We start from the raw sequence: 24845 nt of genomic DNA on the forward strand, positions 1-24845 counted from the left end.
AACCAATCAGATTCACAATGGCTGTTTGCGCGAGGCATGCAATATGCTGTAATTCTCTCCATGCATAATAGAGTTTTCTCACTCGTGCCGAGGACAGAGAGAGATGGAGAGAGCTTATTGACAGATCGTCTGTGGTGGTTATTGGATTGGTGAAGGTAAATAGCCTATGTCCATTTGTCCAACAAGTTTTCCCAATTAATTTCCCTCTTTGCGATGTGATAAAAGTTTCTCAGTGAGTTATATTTGATTGCCTCATTGAATTATCTGCTAATACCCAATTTTAGCAGCAGAATTTGATGTATTGGCGTGGCAAGGCTGTGTGTAATGACATATCCAAAAGGAATTTTACTCTTTTTTTTTACTATTATTTATACAGTACAGGGGGAGTCTCACTGCTCTCTTTTTCAGGAGCGCCCTGTTCACATTCACACCTGGAAGCTGAGCAGTACAACCACAGTCTAATCTGCTGGCCACTGATCAGCTCCAATGGAGAGGTTGGGGTTAAGGGCCTTGCTCAAGGGCACCTCAGTGGTGGTAATGAGGGAGGGGCAAGCGCTGCCTTTTCACTTTTCCGACCCAGATTTGTCCTGCCAGTCCCGGGGATTGAACCGACGACCTCCCGGTCACAAGCCCCCCGTGCTCTCAGTGACTACGTTTACATGAACACAATATTCCGCTTTTTGCCCATATTCGGAAAATGACAATATTCCGACTAAATGAATAATCCACTAATATTCCCGTTTACATGCAGCCGTAGCTCGCCCTCCCCGACACGTGAGGGAGGGCGGGGAGAGAGAGATGCAGGTAGGTGGAGCCGATCAGAAATGTCGGCTTTTCTTTTTGCATGCCAGAGATGATGGATTATTATGATTATATCGCCTCTTCTAGAGCTTTCTAGCACACATCAGTTTACCACAAACAGGCAACATGCATCGCAAACTGCAGTAAAGTCAAGTCAAGTCAAGTTTATTTGTATAGCACATTTCATACACAGAGGCAATTCAAAGTGCTTCACATAAAATGGTTGACAGGAAAATAAAATAAAAGAAGAGAGTAAAACGGACATTTAAAAGCATCACAACAAAACTTAAAAAAAAAGAGTATAAAAAGTGTATTACAGGAAAATAAACCAAAAGAAGAAATAAAATGGACATTTAAAAGCATCACAACAAAACTTAAAAAAAAAAGAGTATAAAAAAGTGCAATAGGCAGCAGGCGCAGCAGTTGCAGAAAGAGCTAAAACTTATAGAGGACTCATTGGGTTTGCATAGTAGCTGTCAGCAGTTAAAGGCGACGGTAAACATAAAAGTCTTTAGTCTATTTTTAAAAGTAAGTAAGGTTGGGGCAGATCTGAGGTCTTCAGGCAATTTGTTCCAGCTAGCAGAAGCATAGTGGGTAAATGCAGCCTTCCCGTGTAAAAACCCTGATTGAGACACATATTCCGAATGCGCTGTATACATGATCAAAGAATCCTCCGAAAACCCGAATAATACTGGAATAACCCAGATGTCTTAATCGGAAAATGCTAAATTCGGAAAAAGGGCAAATTCGGAAAATGCAACTGGAATATGCTGTTTACATGACCCTTATCAAATTCAGAATATAGTCATTTTCCGAATAATAGTGGAATATTGTGTGCATGTAAACATAGTCAGTGTGGGGTGAATCTGCAACACCCGCTCTGCGCACCTCTTTCTGTTGAAAGCTCCCAAAACTAATACTGCTCTCGGTCTGTTGGCTTTCCGTGCCGCCGCTGCCCGCGACTGGAACAATCTACAAAAAGCACTTAAACTAGTTCACCTCATCACCAAATCAGCCTTTAAACGCTTGATTGTGGTTTCTCTTTCGGAGTCATGCAACTGCTTCTAAACCCTTTGATATCTCTGCTCTCTGCTGTTTTGTTTGGCTGTTTATAAATTGGTTGGTGCTCACTTGTTTTTTTGCTTGTTCTAATGCCGGCATGTGCTACTCTGTAGTGTGTGCTGTCTACTCTGTAGTGTGTGCTGTCTACTCTGTAGTGTGTGCTGTCTACTCTGTAGTGTGTGCTGTCTACTCTGTAGTGTGTGCTGTCTACTCTGTAGTGTGTGCTGTCTACTCTGTAGTGTGTGCTGTCTACTCTGTAGTGTGTGCTGTCTACTCTGTAGTGTGTGCTGTCTATACTCTGTAGTGTGTGCTGTCTACTCTGTAGTGTGTGCTGCCTATACTCTGTAGTGTGTGTGATGTCTATACTCTGTAGTGTGTGCTGTCTACTCTGTAGTGTGTGCTGTCTACTCTGTAGTGTGTGCTGTCTACTGTGTAGTGTGTGCTGTCTACTGTGTAGTGTGAGCTGTCTACTCTGTAGTGTGTGCTGTCTACTCTGTAGTATGTGCTGTCTACTCTGTAGTGTCTACTCTGTAGTGTGTGTGATGTCTACTCTGTAGTGTGTGCTGTCTACTCTGTAGTGTGTGCTGTCTACTCTGTAGTGTGTGCTGTCTACTCTGTAGTGTCTACTCTGTAGTGTCTGTGATGTCTACTCTGTAGTGTGTGCTGTCTACTCTGTAGTGTGGGCTGTCTACTCTGTAGTGTGTGCTGTCTACTCTGTAGTGTGTGCTGTCTACTCTGTAGTGTGTGCTGTCTACTCTGTAGTGTGTGTGATGTCTACTCTGTAGTGTGTGCTGTCCACTCTGTAGTGTGTGCTGTCTATTCTGTAGTGTGTGCTGTCTATACTCTGTAGTGTGTGCTGTCTACTCTGTAGTGTGTGTGATGTCTACTCTGTAGTGTGTGCTGTCTACTCTGTAGTGTGTGCTGTCTACTCTGTAGTGTGTGCTGTCTATTCTGTAGTGTGTGCTGTCTACTCTGTAGTGTGTGCTGTCTATACTCTGTAGTGTGTGCTGTCTACTCTGTAGTGTGTGCTGCCTATACTCTGTAGTGTGTGCTGTCTACTCTGTAGTGTGTGTGATGTCTACTCTGTAGTGTGTGCTGTCTACTCTGTAGTGTGTGTGATGTCTATACTCTGTAGTGTGTGCTGTCTACTCTGTAGTGTGTGCTGTCTATCTACTCTGTAGTGTGTGCTGTCTACTCTGTCGTGTGCTGTCTACTGTGTAGTGTGTGCTGTCTACTGTGTAGTGTGAGCTGTCTACTCTGTAGTGTGTGCTGTCTACTCTGTAGTGTGTGTGCTGTCTACTGTGTAGTGTGAGCTGTCTACTCTGTAGTGTGAGCTGTCTACTCTGTAGTGTGTGTGCTGTCTACTGTGTAGTGTGTGCTGTCTACTCTGTAGTGTGTGTGCTGTCTACTGTGTGTGCTGTCTACTCTGTAGTGTGAGCTGTCTACTCTGTAGTGTGTGCTGTCTACTCTGTAGTGTGAGCTGTCTACTCTGTAGTGTGTGCTGTCTACTCTGTAGTGTGTGCTGTCTACTCTGTAGTGTGTGTGCTGTCTACTGTGTAGTGTGTGCTGTCTACTCTGTAGTGTGAGCTGTCTACTCTGTAGTGTGTGCTGTCTACTCTGTAGTGTGTGCTGTCTACTCTGTAGTGTGTGCTGTCTACTCTGTAGTGTGTGTGCTGTCTACTCTGTAGTGTGTGCTGTCTACTCTGTAGTGTGTGCTGTCTACTGTGTAGTGTGAGCTGTCTACTCTGTAGTGTATGCTGTCTACTCTGTAGTGTGTGCTGTCTACTCTGTAGTGTGTGCTGTCTACTCTGTAGTGTCTACTCTGTAGTGTGTGCTGTCTACTCTGTAGTGTGTGCTGTCTACTCTGTAGTGTGTGCTGTCTATACTCTGTAGTGTGTGCTGTCTACTCTGTACTGTGTGCTGCCTATACTCTGTAGTGTGTGTGATGTCTATACTCTGTAGTGTGTGCTGTCTACTCTGTAGTGTGTGCTGTCTACTCTGTAGTGTGTGCTGTCTACTGTGTAGTGTGTGCTGTCTACTGTGTAGTGTGAGCTGTCTACTCTGTAGTGTGTGCTGTCTACTCTGTAGTGTGTGCTGTCTACTCTGTAGTGTCTACTCTGTAGTGTGTGTGATGTCTACTCTGTAGTGTGTGCTGTCTACTCTGTAGTGTGTGCTGTCTACTCTGTAGTGTGTGCTGTCTACTCTGTAGTGTCTACTCTGTAGTGTCTGTGATGTCTACTCTGTAGTGTGTGCTGTCTACTCTGTAGTGTGGGCTGTCTACTCTGTAGTGTGTGCTGTCTACTCTGTAGTGTGTGCTGTCTACTCTGTAGTGTGTGCTGTCTACTCTGTAGTGTGTGTGATGTCTACTCTGTAGTGTGTGCTGTCCACTCTGTAGTGTGTGCTGTCTATTCTGTAGTGTGTGCTGTCTATACTCTGTAGTGTGTGCTGTCTACTCTGTAGTGTGTGTGATGTCTACTCTGTAGTGTGTGCTGTCTACTCTGTAGTGTGTGCTGTCTACTCTGTAGTGTGTGCTGTCTATTCTGTAGTGTGTGCTGTCTACTCTGTAGTGTGTGCTGTCTATACTCTGTAGTGTGTGCTGTCTACTCTGTAGTGTGTGCTGCCTATACTCTGTAGTGTGTGCTGTCTACTCTGTAGTGTGTGTGATGTCTACTCTGTAGTGTGTGCTGTCTACTCTGTAGTGTGTGTGATGTCTATACTCTGTAGTGTGTGCTGTCTACTCTGTAGTGTGTGCTGTCTATCTACTCTGTAGTGTGTGCTGTCTACTCTGTCGTGTGCTGTCTACTGTGTAGTGTGTGCTGTCTACTGTGTAGTGTGAGCTGTCTACTCTGTAGTGTGTGCTGTCTACTCTGTAGTGTGTGTGCTGTCTACTGTGTAGTGTGAGCTGTCTACTCTGTAGTGTGAGCTGTCTACTCTGTAGTGTGTGTGCTGTCTACTGTGTAGTGTGTGCTGTCTACTCTGTAGTGTGTGTGCTGTCTACTGTGTGTGCTGTCTACTCTGTAGTGTGAGCTGTCTACTCTGTAGTGTGTGCTGTCTACTCTGTAGTGTGAGCTGTCTACTCTGTAGTGTGTGCTGTCTACTCTGTAGTGTCTACTCTGTAGTGTGTGTGCTGTCTACTGTGTAGTGTGTGCTGTCTACTCTGTAGTGTGAGCTGTCTACTCTGTAGTGTGTGCTGTCTACTCTGTAGTGTGTGCTGTCTACTCTGTAGTGTGTGCTGTCTACTCTGTAGTGTGTGTGCTGTCTACTCTGTAGTGTGTGCTGTCTACTCTGTAGTGTGTGCTGTCTACTGTGTAGTGTGAGCTGTCTACTCTGTAGTGTATGCTGTCTACTCTGTAGTGTGTGCTGTCTACTCTGTAGTGTGTGCTGTCTACTCTGTAGTGTCTACTCTGTAGTGTGTGCTGTCTACTCTGTAGTGTGTGCTGTCTACTCTGTAGTGTGTGCTGTCACTCTGTAGTGTGTGCTGTCTACTCTGTAGTGTGAGCTGTCTACTCTGTAGTGTGTGCTGTCTACTCTGTAGTGTGTGCTGTCTACTCTGTAGTGTGTGCTGTCTACTCTGTAGTGTGTGTGCTGTCTACTCTGTAGTGTGTGCTGTCTACTCTGTAGTGTGTGCTGTCTACTCTGTAGTGTCTACTCTGTAGTGTGTGCTGTCTACTCTGTAGTGTGTGCTGTCTACTCTGTAGTGTGTGCAATCTACTCTGTAGTGTGTGCTGTTTACTCTGTAGTGTGTGATGTCTACTCTGTAGTGTGTGCTGTCTACTCTGTAGTGTGCTGTGTGTAATCTGTAGTGTGTGTGCTGTCTACTCTATAGTGTGTGCTGTCTACTCTGTAGTGTGTGCTGTCTACTCTGTAGTGTGTGCTGTCTACTCTGTAGTGTGCTGTGTGTAATCTGTAGTGTGTGTGCTGTCTACTTTATAGTGTGTGCTGTCTACTCTGTAGTGTGTGCTGTCTAATCTGTAGTGTGTGCTGTCTACTCTGTAGTGTGTGATGTCTACTCTGTAGTGTGTGTGCGCTGTCTACTCTGTAGTGTGAGCTGTCTACTCTGTAGTGTGTGCTGTCTACTCTGTAGTGTGTGCTGTCTACTCTGTAGTGTGTGCTGTCTACTCTGTAGTGTGTGTGATGTCTACTCTCTAGTGTCTGCTGTCCACTCTGTAGTGTGTGCTGTCTATTCTGTAGTGTGTGCTGTCTATACTCTGTAGTGTGTGCTGTCTACTCTGTAGTGTGTGCTGTCTATACTCTGTAGTGTGTGCTGTCTACTCTGTAGTGTGTGTGATGTCTACTCTGTAGTGTGTGCTGTCTACTCTGTAGTGTGTGCTGTCTACTCTGTAGTGTGTGCTGTCTATTCTGTAGTGTGTGCTGTCTACTCTGTAGTGTGTGCTGTCTATACTCTGTAGTGTGTGCTGTCTACTCTGTAGTGTGTGCTGCCTATACTCTGTAGTGTGTGTGATGTCTATACTCTGTAGTGTGTGCTGTCTACTCTGTAGTGTGTGCTGTCTACTCTGTCGTGTGCTGTCTACTGTGTAGTGTGTGCTGTCTACTGTGTAGTGTGAGCTGTCTACTCTGTAGTGTGTGCTGTCTACTCTGTAGTGTGTGTGCTGTCTACTGTGTAGTGTGAGCTGTCTACTCTGTAGTGTGAGCTGTCTACTCTGTAGTGTGTGTGCTGTCTACTGTGTAGTGTGTGTTGTCTACTCTGTAGTGTGAGCTGTCTACTCTGTAGTGTGTGCTGTCTACTCTGTAGTGTGTGCTGTCTACTCTGTAGTGTGTGTGCTGTCTACTGTGTAGTGTGTGCTGTCTACTCTGTAGTGTGAGCTGTCTACTCTGTAGTGTGTGCTGTCTACTCTGTAGTGTGTGCTGTCTACTCTGTAGTGTGTGTGCTGTCTACTCTGTAGTGTGTGCTGTCTACTCTGTAGTGTGTGCTGTCTACTCTGTAGTGTGTGCTGTCTACTCTGTAGTGTGTGCTGTCTACTCTGTAGTGTGTGCTGTCTACTCTGTAGTGTGTGCTGTCTACTCTGTAGTGTGTGTGCTGTCTACTCTGTAGTGTGTGCTGTCTACTCTGTAGTGTGTGCTGTCTACTCTGTAGTGTGTGCTGTCTACTCTGTAGTGTGTGTGCTGTCTACTGTGTAGTGTGTGCTGTCTACTCTGTAGTGTGAGCTGTCTACTCTGTAGTGTGTGCTGTATACTCTGTAGTGTGTGCTGTCTACTGTGTAGTGTGTGCTGTCTACTCTGTAGTGTGTGTGCTGTCTACTCTGTAGGGTGTGCTGTCTACTCTGTAGTGTGTGCTGTCTACTGTGTAGTGTGAGCTGTCTACTCTGTAGTGTATGCTGTCTACTCTGTAGTGTGTGCTGTCTACTCTGTAGTGTGTGCTGTCTACTCTGTAGTGTCTACTCTGTAGTGTGTGCTGTCTACTCTGTAGTGTGTGCTGTCTACTCTGTAGTGTGTGCTGTCTACTCTGTAGTGTGTGCTGTCTACTCTGTAGTGTGTGCTGTCTACTCTGTAGTGTGAGCTGTCTACTCTGTAGTGTGTGCTGTCTACTCTGTAGTGTGTGCTGTCTACTCTGTAGTGTGTGCTGTCTACTTTGTAGTGTCTACTCTGTAGTGTGTGCTGTCTACTCTGTAGTGTGTGCTGTCTACTCTGTAGTGTGTGATGTCTACTCTGTAGTGTCTACTCTGTAGTGTGTGCAATCTACTCTGTAGTGTGTGCTGTTTACTCTGTAGTGTGTGATGTCTACTCTGTAGTGTGTGCTGTCTACTCTGTAGTGTGCTGTGTGTAATCTGTAGTGTGTGTGCTGTCTACTCTATAGTGTGTGCTGTCTACTCTGTAGTGTGTGCTGTCTACTCTGTAGTGTGTGCTGTCTACTCTGTAGTGTGTGTGCTGTCTACTCTGTAGTGTGCTGTGTGTAATCTGTAGTGTGTGTGCTGTCTACTCTATAGTGTGTGCTGTCTACTCTGTAGTGTGTGCTGTCTACTCTGTAGTGTGTGCTGTCTACTCTGTAGTGTGTGATGTCTACTCTGTAGTGTGTGTGCTGTCTACTCTGTAGTGTGTGCTGTCTACTCTGTAGTGTGTGCTGTCTACTAGTCAGTTGCTCATTGCTTGTGAACAGTTTGTTTTTTGTCTCCTTTATAATGTTGACGCTACAAACTATGTTTGTGTATTATATTATTTATGCTCAGGTATTGTTGCTGTCATACACGATGCCAACTAACGTGTGGGACGTAAGTATAGGATGTGTTGTATATATCCTGATATGTGCCTTTTTGGGAGCTGCTGTGTCGGCGTGATTGCTGATAACCATCACCTGTGTGTAACTGATTCACCTTACTTGCCACTGACCCGAAACGTCTCTGAAAAGGCAATAACAATTAAAAAAAATTAAAAAAGTTATTGGAGTGCTGTCCTGGATCAATTCCTTTCCTTTATCTGATATGTGCCCTGTCATTTTAAATTATTTGTATTTTAAATTTTTCTTTAGTCCCTACCCCTAGCCCTCAGGAGGCCCTGCCTTAAGGTCGCCATAGAGAGCCCCAGGGATGACGTATTTGTGTAGTCAGAATGCGGAAGTCCCGGACTTCCTGGTTCTTCACTGTTTCGGTGGGATGGGATTTTTGAATGGGTTTTTGCCGCGATGCTTCAAATAAGGTCTCTGGGCAACACAAGCTTAATCAAACGCGAACCAGAGTTCAGCGGGATAATCTTCACACATGAGGACCACTTTCATGAGTTTTGTAGCGTAAATGCGAGCCCTAGAAGTAAAAAGCTCGAGCTAAGCTAATTCAGAACTACATGTCGCATAGGCTTCCCCGTCACGTCACCACTCAACCTGGACTGTTGTTGATGTGTGCACTGATTACCTCGGGCTGAACGGGCTGAACCAGGTGAGGGAAAGAGAATTTCCGTGTTCGTCCTTTGAAGTGATGACGTTATTGACGTATATATCCCCGTCGATTCAACAGTGTAGTCTCATTTAGCCGTTTGCTAGCTAGCCGCCCTTTAAACGGCACGTAAAAGCTTCAAAACTCATAAAAGTGGTCCTCGTGTGAAGATGATATTACTAAACACTGGTTCGCATTTGATTAAGCGTGTGTTGCCCAGAGACCTTATTAGAAGCATCGTGGCAAAAACCCTTTCAAAAATCCCATAGGCGAAAACAGTGAAGAACCATGAGTGTTAGCATGGATGATTTCCGGACTCGTTCCTGGGGCTCTCTCTTGTAAATAAGAATCTGTTCTTAATGACTTGCCTGGTTAAATAAAGGTTAAATAAAAAAATTAAAAAAGATGTAGCCTATTTCAACCAAAAGAAGGAAAATCTGAGTTTGCTTCTGTTTTATGCCATAAACTACATGGAACTACTAGATGTGGGTGAAACATGGTCAAAAGTGTATTCTATATTCACACAGGTCATTCTTCCAGAGCACTGGTTCACCTGTAGAGCCTCTGGGGACGACTGAACACTTGCCCAGGGCCAGGCAGTGGCTAGCAGTTTTGGGTAGGCTGGGCTAGCTACTGTAGGCTAGGTTGGCTTACTATATCTAGTTTAAACTTGATTTATTGTGTGTGTGTGTGTGTGTGTGTGTGTGTGTGTGTGTGTGTGTGTGTGTGTGTGTGCGTGTGTGCGCGCGCGTCTGTGTGTGTTTCCTTGTCTACAACATTATTTGGAGGTATATTATGAGGTCCAGGAGCAGCTCAGGCACTCCCCTAACTGTCATTTCCCTTTCCTGTTCTTGTTTTTTTTTACATGCCCCAGTGTCTCTCTCTCTGTACCCTCTCTCTCTGTGTCTCTCTCTCTGTCTCCTCCCTCTCTGTCCCCCTCTCTCTCTGTCTCCTCCCTCTCTGTCTCTCTCTGTCCCCCCTCTCTCTCTGTCTCCTCCCTCTCTGTCTCTCTCTGTCCCCCTCTCTCTCCGTCTCCTCCACCTCTCTCTCTCCCCATCTCTCTGTCTCTCCCCCTCTCTCTCTGTCCCCCCTCTCTGTCCCCCCTCTCTCTGTCCCCCTCTCAATCTGTCTGTCTCTGCCCCTCTCTCTGTCTTTCTCTCTGTTTTTCTCTCTGTGTCTCCCCCCTCTTTCTCTGTCTATGTCCCCCTCTCTCTGTCTTTCTGTCTCTCCTTTGCACACATCTGCAGTGCACAGAGCAAGACAGTTTGTGTCACTAAAATCTTACTGCTCAATTCGGATTTATTGCTCACATCAAATTTATAGTTTGTTCGCAATGTGTCAGATTCCACTGCTCACGGTCCTGAATTCTGACCCAACACCAGATTCCAGTGTGACCTGCTCACGGTCCTGAATTCTGACCCAACACCAGATTCCAGTGTGACCTGCTCACGGTCCTGAATTCTGACCCAACACCACATTCCAGTGTGACCTGCTCACGGTCCTGAATTCTGACCCAACACCAGATTCCAGTGTGACCTGCTCACGGTCCTGAATTCTGACCCAACACCACATTCCAGTGTGACCTGCTCACGGTCCTGAATTCTGACCCAACACCAGATTCCAGTGTGACCTGCTCACGGTCCTGAATTCTGACCCAACACCAGATTCCAGTGTGACCAGCTCACCTGAACCTGCAGGTCCTGAGACAGCCTGTATCCCCAAGCCATCAGGATGCTTAACTCTGCCTCTAAATAGCTGTCTGGGCGCCCCTCCCCCTTTCCCCCCCCCCAGGCATCGGGCTGTTGAACTGTTGACTGCCCCCACCCTCCGCCAGCCATCGGGCTGTTAAGCTGCTGTCCCCCCCCCCTTTCCGTATTCAGTATTGCACTATAGCACTATAGCTTTATTAATTTTTTGTGTGTATACTCTCTGTCGTGTGTGAATTGCTGTGCAATTGGGGTTCTTGTTTTTTTTTTACTTACTAAGTATGTTTTTATCTTTATACCTCTTTTAACCTTTTAATACTGAAGTTGAAATGAGCGCTGAGTATAAGATTTTCATTGCAGGTGACAGATGTTTGCATTGTTGCCAGAATATGACAATAAACTTGAACTTGAACTTGACCCAACATCAGATTCCAGTGTGACCTGCTCACAGTCCTGAACTGACCCAACACCAGATTCCAGTGTGACCTGCTCACAGTCCTGAACTGACCCAACATCAGATTCCAGTGTGACCTGCTCACAGTCCTGAACTGACCCAACACCAGATTCCAGTGTGACCTGCTCACAGTCCTGAACTGACCCAACATCAGATTCCAGTGTGACCTGCTCATGGTCCTGAACTGACCCAACATCAGATTCCAGTGTGACCTGCTCACAGTCCTGAACTGACCCAACATCAGATTCCAGTGTGACCTGCTCACAGTCCTGAACTGACCCAACATCAGATTCCAGTGTGACCTGCTCACGGTCCTGAACTGACCCAACATCAGATTCCAGTGTGACCTGCTCACAGTCCTGAACTGACCCAACATCAGATTCCAGTGTGACCTGCTCACGGTCCTGAACTGACCCAACATCAGATTCCAGTGTGACCTGCTCACGGTCCTGAACTGACCCAACATCAGATTCCAGTGTGACCTGCTCACAGTCCTGAACTGACCCAACATCAGATTCCAGTGTGACCTGCTCACAGTCCTGAACTGACCCAACATCAGATTCCAGTGTGACCTGCCCACAGTCCTGAACTGACCCAACACCAGATTCCAGTGTGACCTGCTCACGGTCCTGAACTGACCCAACATCAGATTCCAGTGTGACCTGCTCACGGTCCTGAACTGACCCACATGACCCGCAAATGAACAAACAAAGCTGTCAGTTGATCAGCCAAAATATAACCTGCTGGTTTGCCACAATTGGTTGTTAATACTGTTCATATTGTTATCTGTTATCTGTCTAAATCTTGTATATTTTCTTCTAACTTATCGTGTTCCTTATGTAACCTATTGTCACTGTCCAAATTCAGCCTTTAAAAACATATATTTATCTTATTTTATTTGTTTATTTTCTGTCAGGTTTTGTGTAGAAAAGGTGTGTGGACCCAAATTCAGAAAGAGGCAGATAGCAGGCGACGTTCAGGAGCAACAGAGGAACTTTACTGAGAAATAATCAAGAACAGACTGTGTGAAACCAGCTTTTCCAAACATCTCAGCAGCCTGTACACACAGCCTGTAAGTGACCAGGAGGAAGCAGGCCACACAAGAATAACAAAACAGAGTTCACAGAGTTCCTGACATTTTCATAAATGGATTTAAGATTTAGTAGGTAGAAAATAACCTGTGAAAGTTTCAGGTATTTTGGCCCAGCAAAAGATGTTATACTTGTTATTAAAGTTGTTATTATTACACTATGTTAAAATCTGAATGTTTTTTTGCGTGTGAAAAATAGCTTTTTTTTTTTAGATATGACGTTTCCGCCAGACAGTGGCGCTATGTAACTTGTGCACCAACCACACCAAGTCAGTTTCCTTGTATGTGCAAACATCCCTTGTCCAAAATAAAATAATTCAAAACACGGTCAAGCTGCCTGTAAAGTGCATCGCATCATTGGTTTGAGTCTTTAGCTTCTTCAAACTTAGCTTGAAGCACTTATGAGAGAAAACAATTAAAAGATAATTCTAAGTTTCATACATTATTCTAGGCATAAAAAAACATTTTACAGTGCAAATGCATTTGATTGCCTGCAAATTAATGTCTCAAAATCTGCTGTCTGGCCAAAGTAACTGCAGGGGGGCAGTCAGTGGGTCCTTTTATTTTATTTTTATTTTAAGGCAGAGAATTTTGCAACTTAGAATTATTTTGTAACGGTTTTCTCTCCCATAAATGCAATAACACAAACATATAATAAGCACAGCAACATTATACACTTAAATCATTAATTGCACAGATCTTACCTGGCATTCTCTAGAGGCCTATAGAGATGGGATGGACATCTGGCCTGGTTTTAATGAAGAGAACATAGACAGAGTTTTCAGTCAGTCTGTGCCTGTTGTCAGATCGCCTACAGCTTTAAGATGCAGAAAAGAGGAAGTGAACAGGGGGCGTGGCAGTTACATGATGTGCAACAACATTCTCTAACCATGCCCATAGAGACACTGCATGAAATAGGACACGCCCATCATGGGGGAAAACCTCCGTTTATTTCCACACACCAGCGTCATTTTCCTTCAATTAAAGATAGCTCAAAGCTGTTGTGTGGTGGGCTGCGCAGACAACAAATGTAGAAAATCGCCAGTTAAAGTTTTTTTGTATTCCTGAGCAAAACAAGGAAGCCATTGAGAATTGGCGAGAAGAAAAATGTGGATCTAGCTGTCAAGAAGTAAGTTGGAGTGTTCATCTTCCGTATATACGATCTTTTTGTGCAACACGCAACCATGCACGTGACATAGGAGAACGCCAGGATTGGAGGGGGGGTTTCCGTTTTCCCCCGTCTTGGGCGTGGTTTCTGAATGATGATGCGTTACGCAGTGTCATAATGGGCAAAGGGCAAACACTAAAGACATGGAAAGAGCTGCCTTGACACTGATGTGATTGAGGTGTGTCCACATGTCACAACACGCAGAGACTCTGGAGTCAGTGAGCTTTGGGGTGCTGAAAGTCTATGATGTCATATAAAGTCTATGATGTCATATTAACTCATTCACCGCCAATGACGTCTTTGACGTGTTATCAGAAATAGCCCTCCCCGCCAAGGACGTGTTTGACGTGTTTTTGTTTTTATTACTGCAGGGCGTATTTCAAACACTTACCCAGCCTCTGACAGAGTATCATGTCCCTAGCATCTAAGACAACACGTGAACAAACACATACCGCAGCTGTTGTTTTGAAATTGAGCAAGAGGAAAAGCAGAAAACGGGTAACGCTTCCTTGTGCAGACAGGAGAAACGCCATTGAAACGCGCCTCGGCGCGCTGCACGAGCTGGAGTCGCCTTCCTCTGTGCCAGCCCGGAGAAAACGGGAGAAAGTAATCAAGAGATGTGTTTGATCATCGGAGGAATGAGGAAATGATCGATCAGTTTGCGAGGGCGGTGAGGACGTGTTGAATAGCCGAGGGGAAAACGGGAACGATTTCAGGGAGGATATGACAGGGAGACATGGACGAGGACGGGTGGACCAGAACATAAACAAAATAAACACACAACAGCAAGGCACAAGGCAGAAGCGGCTGCGGCAGTCACAGCAGCCCGCTGTCCTTTCTCAAGAGCTATTCAGTTGGTTCATGAAATCGCTGGGCTGCGTGCCCTCCAGTGTTGCTCCTGGCCAATCCCAGCGCCACAGGGCGTGGTTATTGCTTATCTTATGTGGGGTTAGAAATCTAAAAGGGGGATCGTGTGTGTGTGTGTGTGTGTGTGTGTGTGTGTGTGTGTGTCTGTCTGTCTGTCTGTCTGTCTGTCTGTCTGTCTGTGTCTGTCTGTCTGTCTGTCTGTCTGTCTGTCTGTCTGTCTGTCTGCACACTCACTCACCGAGTAAACTGTATTGTTGAATGTAAAAAAAAAGCACTTCATGTGTATATATATATATATATATATATATATATATATTTTGTCATTTGTGTCCTAACGAATAATATTTACATGTCTGATGTCAATACAGTTCAAAATAAAAGAATTGAGAGTGAGTTCTGCCTGAGATTGTGCCCTTTTACAAAAATGCTTTTTTCTCCCTTTTCTCTTCCCAGACAGGCTTTTTTGGTGAACATGGGGTGTATAAAAAGGGTTATAAGTAGAGTACAGAACATGCTAAAAGCTAACTTTCTTTTTGGGGGTGAAAGTAGAGACTTAGATCTTCATTTCGAGGTATTGGACATCACTGTAGTCCTAGTACAGAATTTACTGTGGGTCTTGAAAGATGACCAAACATTATGGAAATACTTGGCCTGTGCCAAAAATGCCAGTCAGATATTGGCAGTGAATGAGTTAAATGCTGGGGTTGATCCCATTTGTTCCACAGATCTGGTGCCAGATTTAGATTTAGCCATTTTGATCACTCGAGAATTAATAATAATAATAATAATAATTGATTGGATTTATATAGCGCTTTTCTAGACACTCAAAGCGCTTCACATATCAGGGGGGGGAGGGGGAGGGAACTCAGCTCATCCTCCACCGAATTGATAAACATGGTCAAAAAATGGTCCCCAAAACACAGAGCAGAATTTTGTTCGGCCACAGCTATGCCATTCTACGTGTGATCGGGCTGAAACTTTCAGGAAGTGTAAAGAGCACCCCTGCGGGTGACATAATGGAGCCAGATTTCTTAATTAGGTAATTAGGGCAGATTAATTTCCATAATTACCTAATGATGATTGTCCTAATTATGTAATGATACTGTGATGTCACTCGAGCAATGATGACATCATCTGGTGACATCATCACTGTTGACAACATCATCATTGAGTTCTCGCCATCTGCAGGGTGGGCGAGCAACACCGCTCCCCGGGAAGAGGGAGCAGAGAGGGGCCAGTGAGCGAGCCGCTGCCTCTCTGCTCAGACTGGAGTCCCGCTCGGCCGCTGTCTCTCTCCTCCCTCCAAACACAGACACAGACGGGTCAAACAGCTCGCAAACGCATTTTGACTGATACGAAAAAAACACAGAAAATCAAACCTGTTCCGAAAACTTTAATGACGGACGAAAGTTTCGTGGTCAGTGTGTAAACACATAGGTGACACAACATCTATTTTTAAACGTGCAACCATTTTGCACGAAAAACACGGACTTTGTGTGCAAAATCCTTTAGCATTTTCAGTGCTGTAACTGCCTGAAACAGATGACAAGATTGTTTGTGACAATTATGCAACTTATGGCGTGAATACTGCCTGTCTCGTCTGACTTCCCTTTGAAAAACACACAGCTCCGCTCACATTCACTAAAGTTGGAAATACATTGACAGATTCACACTTCCCAGATCAAGAGCTCAGAAGCAAGGCGTTTGTAATGCACACAAACCATGCCTCTTTCCCACCTTAGTAAGTAAAGGTAAAGGTAAAGGTACAGGTAAAGGTAGACCTAACCTTGCAAGCAAGCTGGATTCTCTCAATACCGCCCCCATCTGGCAATGTCAGGTTAAGGTAGACCACGAGCTACAAACTCATTTTCACCTAAACGTCCTCCTGGACAAGATGAAATATCATTGGTCTCTATGTGCAGATGACTGTGAGCCGAGTGCTGAGGGAGAGTCTACAAAGTTTAACACAGACTCCAAAAATATTCTAGAACTTCGCTGTTGTACATTGTAGCTTCACCAAAATCACGTCACACATCAATGGCCTCCTGCTGGTTACAATACAGCACTAAGTTTGGAAGAATATGACTTTGCATTAAAAAATGTTTTGGCTGATCCGTAAAAAGGACACACACACACGCACGCACGCGCACACACACACACACACACACACACACACACACACACACACACACACACACACACACACACACAGACAGACAGTGGCGTGCCTGACCAAGTTGGTGCCCTAGGCAAGATTTTTGCTGGTGCCCCCCCCCCCAAAGAAAATATAATAAAAATTATATCGCAGCTAATTCCACCACTGCAATGCAGGCTCAGAATAGCCCTGCTTCCCCCACTCTGGGAAAAAGCTCCGAGCAGGTACATGTAGAAGGGGGTGCGGCCGCGCAGGGGGTGGGGTGGTATGGATTAGGGACCATGGTGAAAGTGCTGCAGCCCAGGCAGCCAGAAAGCCAGAATTAGAAAAATGATTTCACTATTATTTAAAGACTTAAGACATTGTTCTGCTTATTTTTGTCTACTATTGTAAAATAATAGTAGGCCTATTATCATGAAAAAGTATTTGTAAAAAAAACAAAAAAACAAAAAAAAAATTACCCTCTCTGGCGCCCCTAACGGCTCAAGCGCCCCTAGCATTTGCCTAGTTCGCCTAATGGACGGCACGCCACTGCAGACAGACAAACACACACACACAATATTGAGGAGGATGTGTTCTTTAGCTCACTGTGTTATCAGTGGCGATTTTACCCTGACATTTCTGGAGGGGCAGTTTTACCATCACACACAAAAAAGATGTAGCCAATCTATGGTAGGCAGATATGACTGTGATTTGAGTGCCAAGGAGCAGAAATATTCCAAAACTAAATACACTTCACATTTGTATGGGTACGCTCGGTATGGAGCTCGTGTGTATTTACGCACGGAACGCAGACTTCATAGCAGTGATATTGCGCAGCCCTCTGCTGCAAACACACACACTGCTCTGTTCCCTGTTTATCCCAGATGGGGGGTTACTATCACACATATATGACAGCCTTGCAAACCTTGCATTACTGACAAAAATATACAAAACTACTAAATCAATTTGGCTTTAATTATTCTATTCAACATCCAACAGCAGAGCAGAGGCTATAACGACAAGTCACGTGACAGCTGCAATAGTCTACAGAATATAGTGAACGGCGCACTGTCCAATTCTCATACATATCCAAACAAACATGTCAGACAGCTCCAGTAGTGTGTATACAGTGTACGGCGCACTGTCCATTAGCCTGTGTAAAAAAAACATTTCAGCTCCACACACAAAAATATTGACTCACCAATGCAGGTCACTTGAACAGGAATGTAGCGCGCCGGTTCTTTGCGTGAGCAAACCTCTCGATGACTTTACTGTTGAAATCCACCTTTCCCTGAATGAACTCATTTTCAATGGAAAGCATGTCTTAATCCTTTTCAATGTTGAAAAGTTCCTCTCAGATTCGGCAGATGTCATGGGAGTTCCAATTTATCTTCCAATGGCAATGTACTAAACCGCACAGACAACAAATAATCTACACGATTCATTGTAGTTGTAGTAGCTTAATAAAACACACTTCACAGTATTAGCTAGCTAGCGTGGTGGGGCAGTGGTGGCCCAATGGTTAGAGAAGCGAGCTTGTGACCGGAAGGTCGTCGGTTCAATCCCCGGGACCGGCAGGATAAATCTGGGTGGGGAAAGTGAAAAGGCAGCGCTTGCCCCTCCCTCATTACCACCACTGAGGTGCCCTTGAGCAAGGCCCTTAACCCCCAACCGCTCCAGTGGAGCTGCTCAGTGGCCAGCAGATGAGACTGTGGTTGTACTGGGCAGCTTCCAGGTATGAATGTGTGTGTGAATGTGAACAGGGCGCTCCTGAAAAAGAGAGCATTGCTCTCAAAAAAAAAAGCGTCAATGTACTGGTCTGATTTAGCATTCGTTTGTTTATGTTCTCCTCGTCACATGACATTTCGCGGCCAGTGCGGCCACACCTGTTGGGCGGAGTTCATGTCAGGAGTTCACATGGGGCAACATCATCTCTGCCTCTTTACCCAATATAAAATTGCCAGGCACCAGCAATGTCACGTGGTTGTTTCTATGGCAACGGTGGGTCAGAGCGCCGGCCTGCCCCATATGCAGGAAAACGCTGCGCTAGCAGAGCCAAACACACAGAAACAGACACACACACTAAGGAAATTACTCCAAAACAGCACTATACGATCGTGAGTAAAGTTTATTTATATAGACACCACATTCACAGTTGAATCACTACTTTGTATTCAATATAAAATATGATTTTCCACAACAGTCAGTCAGATGTAATGAGCTTCTTGCACCGCACCACAGCGCCATCTGGTGGGGCACTGCCCCACTTGCCCCTAATGTAAAATCGCCACTGCGTGTTATATATTTGCTTTCAGGACACTATACAAGGAGTAACACATAAAATGGAATAACGATTGCCACGATGTCGCGTCACTCCATCTGTGGCTGTACCACATCTAGACACAACCCAGACAAGCCTGATGCCATGGTTGCCACATGACGCACATGGTCCTGGGCCAGATTTGCCCTTGTTATTATAGATAAGTGATATATCATCAGTGATTGATGATGAATTTGTGTCCTGGAGGTTTTGGAGACCACTGTGTTCCAGACCAGAGGGGTCTAACTCCCACGCGTCCACTAGTAGTTCATAGTTCAAAATGACAAACAGTCAAGTTATCATTGCGTCTGTTATTATGCTACATGGCAACAACTTCAAAGCTGAAAACAAGGGAATGCATCATTTATGTGATCTGTGACAGTAAATGATGAGTGGATTAACGTTAGACATGGCTTTTCAATCAACAAGAAGAATCACAGAAAACGTGGATTTATTTTTATTACAAACTTTCTTGGCAAGGATCATTGAATGGATTATACATGACGTCACGGTCAGGCACTGCCTGGCAGCAGCAGCCAGGGGAGAATGCTACATTAACGTTAACGTTAGGTAAGAAAGATGCACTAAAGTTCCATTTATACAACTTGTAATAGCAATTAGCAAGCAACTTTGACATCGGCACCACTCAAGCCCCGGTATTTCTCGGTTCTGTACGGGTCCGGTATGCTTGCTTCTATACGGGTCCGGGTCTCAGCTTTCTAATAATAGATGGGTCATTTTGGACCCGTGAAGACCTCTAGTGAGGAGTGGGACAATAGTTATTAATGTTGAAGGGGTCCTACCAAGATCAAGTGTATTTCTACATGTATTTGCTTTTTTGTATATTTTTACTTATTTTATTTCTAATTTTTGTTTTTGTGTTTTCTTTTGTTTGTGCTGTCATATTGTTGTAGCGTCTGTTGAGTGTGTAAAAAATGTAAAATAACAAGGGAATGAGGTAACTGACAGGATGGGGTTTACTCTCCTCTCCTCTCTGTTTTTCACTGTCTTCCAAAACGTTCTTGTCTTAGATCCACAGAATTAGCTGACATTTGCTTTGTAGCCTGAATGCACTTTCACTTCTGTTATTTTACTGTGGGATACAATCTAGACAGAAGTGAATCAAAGTGAACACTGTACTTTCACAAGAGGGAATTTAATCCTTAGGGACAAATGGGCCTTGGACTTTGTAAGAGGAGGGTATTGATAAACTCGTGTTGTTTTGTAGACTTGGTGTGTTTTAACAGTGGGTCAAGCTTCAGTCAATCTGCTCCAAGCTGTCAGGCCTTCTGCCTGTTCACTATAGAGGCCATAAGTCTGGTCTCATCTGAAGTGAAGCATCATGTGCTCAACACAGGAAACCACAAAGCTTCACAAAGCTCCATTTGGCCGTCACCGCTGGTTTCCTGTTTCCTGTGAACATGGTGCAAACAGCTCTAAGTCACACTTCCTCTTCTAGCACAGAAACGAGTGGCAACAAGATATAAACATTCAAGATAATTTTAATAACCATAATGTATGTATGAATGTAGAGTAGAGATTCAGGTGATCGTGTGTAGTTGCCTCTGTGTGAACGTGCCTGTACCTGTCAAAAAATGTGCTGTGTGTCAGCACGGGAGGTGTGTGTGTGTGTGTGTGTGTGTGTGTGTGTGTGTGTGTGTGTGTATGTGTGTGTGTTTGTGTGCACGGCTGCGCGCGCGCGCATGGGTGTGTGTGCGTGCGTGTGTGTGTGCGTGTGCGTGTGTGTGTGTGTGCATGTGTGTGGTGGTGGTGGGGGGGGGGGAGTACAGCTTTGTCCTCAGATAACCTCTGTATCATAATCTGTCTCTGTGTGTTTGTATATTTGCTGTGTTTTGACTATTTGGTTGTGTCGTGTGTAGGGGTCGACCGATATCAGTTTTTCAGGGCCGATACCGATATCGATTATTGGTAATCAAAATGACCGATAGCCGATATTTGGAACCGATATACATTTGCAGTAAAAATAAAAATCTTGGTGTCAAAATTTTAAATAACACAACTCGTTGTGGAAATGCATTTTCCTCAGTTTATCTAACTGCAATATTAATTGAAAATATTCACATTAAAGTGTTGATCTGTGTGTGTGTGTGTGTGTGTGTGTGTGTCACAACCTATAACCTGTTCCCATTTCCATGTGTATGCTCACTCTAGTGGAGACTTGGGAACATCAACTGTGGAGACAAGGGTGTATTCACACCTCTAGGTCGTTTGGCTTTGGTTGGATTCAGGGGCTTAATTTATACAATTGTTGCATTTGTGCCTTGGTTCGTTTGTGTTCACACAGCCACAAATCAAACCGGTAAATACAGTAAGAAAGCAACACAACTGACTACAGTGTGTAGGCTCCAATAAAACAGGACAGGTTGCTGATATGGGATGGGATTCATGGCTTCTGTTCAGATATGAAAGACGACATGTTTCCAACCATATAAAGTTAGTCAGACTTTTCTAGTAGAACAATGTAGCCTACTATATCTTATACTGAAGTAGAACCATACTGTAACTGTAGTAGCCTAGGCTACATTACAGGTTCATTTGAACAAAACATTAATTAGAGCAGCTTATGGAATTTATAAATGTCCTTTGTAGCAGTGTAGAGACTAAATATCTGCAAATTACATCTCAAAGACAGGATGCTGTTGAGAAATATTTGAGGCTGTCTTCAATTCTGCTAAAACAGCATTGGAGAGTTTTATGCTGTTGGTATCCTATTTTATGGTTAAGTAGCCTATATTTGCATGCCTACTCATGGCTGCAGACAGTAGTGTCACGAGCAGAGCCGTGATCCCAGTCTCATCTCTCTCTCTCACACAGCTGCAGATGGTTAAGTGACGTTAACGAGCAGGCCACTTTGTGCAAGCCGTGTGCCGTGTGCTCTCTCTCTCTCTCTCTCTCTCTCTCCCTCTCTTTATCTATCTCTCCCTCTCTCTCTGCCTCGCGCAAATGCGGGACATCGTCTCAATTTGCGGGACGCGTGAAAAGTGTTGAAAATGCGGCGCAGTCCTGCACAAAGCGGGACAGATGGTCACTTATCACTGCAAGAAAGTGCATTCGGCGGATTTCAACTCACGCTTCTATCAAACCTACCATATCTCCACGCTTAATTTGCACTGCATGCCATGCAGCCAGGGAGCGCTTCATACGAATCATCTACTAATAAGAATGATAGATCAGACGATTGTGGTGTTTATGCAATGTCAGCCTAGATAACTATGATGTTTATTCACTTTATTGCAAGCTTGGCAGCCTGCTGCGGACTGCGGACTGTCAGTCAGTCCGCTGCGCTGCACAGACCCACACGGCACGCTGTTGAATGAAGGCACAAGGCAGCTCGGATTTCATCTGAGAAGCCCTCTGATAGGCTAATACTCACCAATCAGATAGCGCTGTGGGCAGGACATTTGCACAGCAGCAACACAGAGCAGCAACACAGAGAAACACACAGGCTGTTAGAGCTGCATTCTGAGCCAATAGCGCATTTTTTAATTAATTTATTATATCGGCAAACAGCCAATGAAAATGCCGATACAGATAATCGGCAAAATGCTGAATATCGGCCATAATAATCGGCCAAACCGATAATCGGTCGACCCCTAGTCGTGTGTAGCTGGGTGAATATGACCACATTTCACTCTCAAATAGACTTTTATCAAATTAAATGTGATCGCTATTTTAGGAGACTTTGGCTTCAAACATGTAAAAAGCTTATATGTCATTCTTCTAGAGCAGTGGTTCCCAACCTGTGGTCCAATACCCTCTTGGGAGGAGAGACCACTTGCCCGGGCTCAGTGGTCCTGCTGTGGGATCCTCTTTGACTTGACCTACTCATGCCATGGTTTCTCCCATTTATAATGTTTTTTTTGTAGTCTAAGGCTGTATTGGTGCTGTTGGCAGGCTGGGCTATGATAGGTTAATTGGCGAGTACTTGAGGAGCACCCCGCTTGTGTCTTTGAACAGTTCACACTTAACAAGCGAGCGACAAGCCAAGATGATTTGCCTCATTGCTGCGCAGCAGCTATATAATATAATTAACTAATATAATTAGTGGCCGGGCCAGCGAAGCAGCAGGGCCACTTATTGTATTTGCCAATATTATTAGTGGCCGGGCCAGCATGGCCTTAATGCATAAAAACTAAACCAAACTTTGCACAAAGGTACATGCCAAACTTCGTCGACTCTCCTACACAAAATCGTCAGACAGACTTTTTGTTAAAACCAAAATTGACCGCAGCATCAAAATGTTTTACTGTAAATAAAGGTTGACGATTTCTTTTTACAAAGTTTTGCTGTCATAGTTGAAGTGTGAAAAATCTCAGAATTGTATCTCAAAAACTGAATTTTTGACAATATTTTGAATTCTGCCCTCATGTATAGCCTAAAGAGTGTCGATGCCTTCACCATCCTGGGGAACGGTGGGAGATGCCCTCGCCATCCTGGGAAAAAACACACACACACACACACACACACACACACACACACACACACACACACACACACACACACACACACACACACACACCCACACACACACACACACACACACTTATGATCATATCATAAGTGATAGCAGCAGCTATAATTGCCCTTAAAGTCGAAGTGAACTGGAACGGAATGCACTAGCGCGAGCGTCGGAGGCTGAAAACAAATTGAGAGGTGGACCATATACGTGTTGTTGATGATTTGATTTGACAATTCTGGGGACTGGCTTTGGCATTCATGGCATGTTCCACCCCCAAATCGAGTGGGATTCAGCGTGTAGTTGTGCTACGAGCGTGTAGTGGGATCCGCAGAGTACCAGGCAGCCAGCTGCTTCTGTGTGGAACGAGCAGACAATCCGATACATGGGTGCTGCCCGCCCGCCTGGAATCTCCGAGGGGCAACCCCTGACTACCACGCTCTCAAGAGCGCGCCATTCACGCTATTTATGTAATTACGATATTCCTGGAATGCGCATTTTAACGAGCCAGTTATAATTTCTTTGCATTCTTAGAGATTATAGTTTTTGTTTTTTGTTCATGTTTCTAACAATTGGCCAAGTTAGTAGTTAGTTTATGGGATAGGAATTCTGCCAGATGACAGGCACTAGGCGCCATTTTCTGAAATGAAGATTTGATTGACAGCTGCATGTCATGATATGATTGGTTGAAATGGGGTAGAAATTTGATAGCACTAGGTGACGTCAGCAAACTGTAGATTGCTGTTATCAATGAAATCTTGAAAAATGAACTTTTGATGTGAAAAAGTGTGAAAAACAAGAAATTATATTTTTGTGATTTTTTTTGGCATACATTATTAAATAGATGCACTGCATTACCCAGGTATTTTAACTAAAAGAAAAGAAAAATCATTTTTGAGTTCAGCTCGACTTTAAGTTTACGTGGGTGTGTGCGTGTGCGTGTGTGTGCCCCTTAAGTTTACATCCATCAGTCTTATGACATCATCAGTGACTTATGAGTTATGACATCACTGATGACATCATCAGTGATGACAATGCCTCTGGGACAAAAATTGAAACAGAGAACAAACAAACATTGCCTACATGCTCCCTTTTATTCAGGGTCATGGGTTATGTTAGGCTGTTGGGTAGCAAGATTGTCTTGCTAAAATCTGCTATTGCCTAGTTTGTGTTCTTTTTTTATTATACCTTGTGTCTTCATATATAGGCTACTGTCTTTTTCTGTGTCCGTTCAATGTTGTTTATGTATGAATGTATGATACAGCTTCATACAGCTAATGGTGAGTTGTATAAAAGGTCCATAGAAGTCAAGTCAAAACATGTTAACCAGAGAACGATCAAAATAGACCCGCAGGCAGGCAGTCAATATGACTGCTATGGGAGTTCTAGGTAGAAACTCTTGTGTTTTGTAATTTTGATAACATAAATAACAATTATGTTAGAATAAAATATACACACATTGAGGAAAAGTCAGGGTCCTACAGTTACATGGGTTTTATGTCAACAAAGTTATTGCATTGCAAAATGTAAAAGCAGTCTTGGGAGTTCTAGTGCTAATACAGTAGGCTAGGTGGTGGTAATGCAACACAAGGAAGCCAACTGTCATAGAAGGAGAAGGAGTCCGCTCCTTATAACTACAGACCTGTATCAGAAGATATAGGTCAATGTGCAGTGAAGTAGTTATACCAGTGTGGGGCAGCAATGCACCAACCCATGCCTAGTCAGCCGGAAATCAACAGAAGAAGAAGAAGAGAAGGCGAAGGAGAAGAAGAAGAAGAAGATTTCATTTTCCGGTGTAAACAAATAAGCCAACATGGCGGCGCACGGAACCGACACAACATCATCTAATTGCAATTAGATGTATCTCAACCGACACGAG

The 24845-nt window shown here is 44.4% G+C and overlaps 1 protein-coding gene across 1 annotated transcript in view; it reads right to left on the reverse strand.

Moving 5' to 3' along the window:
* LOC310789201 (uncharacterized protein) overlaps positions 1-12782 on the reverse strand; it is a 73244-nt gene extending 60462 nt beyond the window's left edge. The window contains exon 1 of the mRNA XM_083650788.1: positions 12702-12782. The gene's annotated coding sequence lies outside the window, so the exon portion shown is untranslated. The remainder of the gene's footprint in view (positions 1-12701) is intronic.
* Positions 12783-24845: the final 12063 nt, after the last annotated feature.

Source organism: Poromitra crassiceps (assembly GCF_964638095.1).
Source record: "Poromitra crassiceps genome assembly, chromosome: 14".
Lineage (NCBI taxonomy): Eukaryota > Metazoa > Chordata > Actinopteri > Beryciformes > Melamphaidae > Poromitra > Poromitra crassiceps.